At 39.4% G+C, this 2,383-nt stretch overlaps 1 pseudogene; it reads left to right on the top strand.

The window, feature by feature from the left end:
- The first annotated feature begins 540 nt into the window (after window positions 1-540).
- LOC101583398 lies at window positions 541-949 on the top strand (annotated as a pseudogene).
- Window positions 950-2,383: the final 1,434 nt, after the last annotated feature.

Genomic DNA, 2,383 nt, shown 5'->3' with positions numbered 1-2,383 from the left:
ATAAATACTGCTTCCTAGTGATCTTAGGCTGACTGCCAGCCAGTGCCTGTTAAAGACAAGAAAGGGTATTTTCACCAGAAGCTCAGTAAATTAAAAAAAAAAAAAAAAAAAAAAAAAAAAACAAAAAACTGAAAATGCTGGAATGCAAGGCACACAGGTAAATATTGTTTTGCATGTATCCTGTCATATATATATACATGCAAAACAATATATATATATTGATTGATTGTAGGTCCTGGCTAGAAAAATTGGCAAACTATAGAACTCAGAGCTTCCGCACCTCAGACAGCAATATACATATTCAGAAATGTTAGAAGGTCTGTTTAAATAAAACTTTGGCCACGAGAAGTCTTGTTACTGAGACGACAGTGTGCGTTGTGTTGGGACCTGAGAAGCCTCACACTGGGAGCAGGTGAAAGGAGCAATGGCTGCATTGGCACCAGCTTCCTGCAGCAGTGTGGGCAGCTGCGCCCCAGGCCAGTGAAAGGGAGGAGTCAATTTATGAGAATTTAACAGGAGTAATTACACTCAAAGGAGAATATGCAAGAAAAAAGAAAGGAAAGAAGGAAGGTAGGAAGGAAGGAAGGAAGGAAGGAAGGAAGGAAGGAAGGAAGGAAGGAAGAGGGAAGCAAACAAAAGACAAAACTCTGCCAAAACATTGAAGAAAAGCCAGAAAATGAGAATGAGCTGAAGCATGAGGAAGAGCCAAAGACTGAGAAAAAGCCAGAGCAGGAGGAACAACCTGGAGAAGAGGAACAAGCAGAAGTAGCATTTAGAGAAAGGTTGATTCACTTTCTGGAGGAATTTAAAGAACATATACACAACAGACATTTAAGCAATTCCCATAAATTTAGAGAAGTCAATGAAATAGATAAGGAGAGTAAGAAGCAGACTGATAGTGATTCGGTGGAAGGTTCACCCAAACCATCCCCATTCCCATTTAATGTAGTTTAGTTTGATTTTTGTGTTATTTGATATTAACATTGCCATATAGCTTTCTTTTTATTGGCATTTTCCTAATATATCTTTGTTCATCTTTTTACTTTAGCCTATTATTTTTAGTGGTTTTAGAGTATCTTTTGTTATCTGCATCTCACTGCTTATTGCATTTTCTATAATCTATAAGTCTTTATTTTTTTAAATTTTTTTTAATACACATTTGCAGTGCATAATTATTATATTCATTTTGGGGAACTGGTGCATGAACATAACACATATTAATTATTTTTATATCCCCTTTCCTGCCCTTCTCCCTCTCTACCTTCTGTATTTTTTTAAAAAATTTTTATTTATTTACTTGTGTGTGTGTGTGTGTGTGTGCGCGCATATGGCCAGCTCAGCCCACCAGGGGGCGGGGCTGGCTGGCATGTGGTGCTGGGGATTGAACTGCGGTCCCTGTGCATTGCTAAGCTTGTTCTAAGTAGGTGCTTTAGACCACTGAGCCATCTCACCAGCCTACCTTCTGTATGTTAATATGGGGACTTTGCTATTTATAAAAAAAAGTTTTCTGGTATGATAAAAATGAGAAAAAGATTACTAAGTCAGTCATGTATGAATATCATATTTTTGAAAGGTAAAAATATATTTGTATATAGCATATATGCATATGAAAACTTCTGAAGGATGAAAGATAAAAGTTGCAGTCTTAATGGTAGGATTATGAATGATTTTTCTTCTGCTTGTTTGTATTTTCCCCATTTCTAAAGTGAAAACACATTATTGTTGTTAAAAATATTATATGTTTAGGACTGGCCTGATAGCTTAGCGGACTAAAATGCCTACTTAAGCAGAGCTCAGCAGCCGGGGTTTCATCCCTGGTGTGCCGTGCACTCCGGGGGCACTGAGAAGTTGATTTAGACTGGGCGTGCTGGCGCCCCCCTGTAATCACAGGGCTTGGGAGACTGAAAACAGGGGGATCACTATGAGGCCTATCAGTGTAGCGAGACCCTGTAGACCCTGTCCTAAATACAGAAAAGAAAAAAAAATAAATGTTTTATAACTACAAGGAAGAAGGAGGAGGAGGAAAAGGAGGAGGAGAAGGAGGAAAAGGAGAAAGGAGAAATGGTTGGAAAATAGGAGTAAGGCATATGAAGTAAACTGTGAAGAGAAATCTGCTGGGAGAAGAGGGTAGGAGCTGCAGGTTCTGGCTGGTCACTGCTTCTCTGTTGCTTGTTTTCCTTTCTCATTGTAACTTGGCTTCTGGTGGGCAGAGTCGAGCTTTCCTGAATGCGCTGAATTCCATGTCAGGGCAATCCACCAGGATCCCTGCTCATGGCCAGCCAGTCAGAACAGAGGAAGAGATTTTCATAGGAAATTCTCATTTTCTTAGGCCATCGCTTTTATAAGCATAAGAATGCAGCACATTTTTGCCTCCTCAAAGGTA

The sequence above is a fragment of the Octodon degus genome, unplaced genomic scaffold, assembly GCF_000260255.1.
Source record: "Octodon degus isolate 3935 unplaced genomic scaffold, OctDeg1.0 scaffold00059, whole genome shotgun sequence".
Lineage (NCBI taxonomy): Eukaryota > Metazoa > Chordata > Mammalia > Rodentia > Octodontidae > Octodon > Octodon degus.
This window is presented reverse-complemented; position numbering and strand designations above follow the sequence as displayed.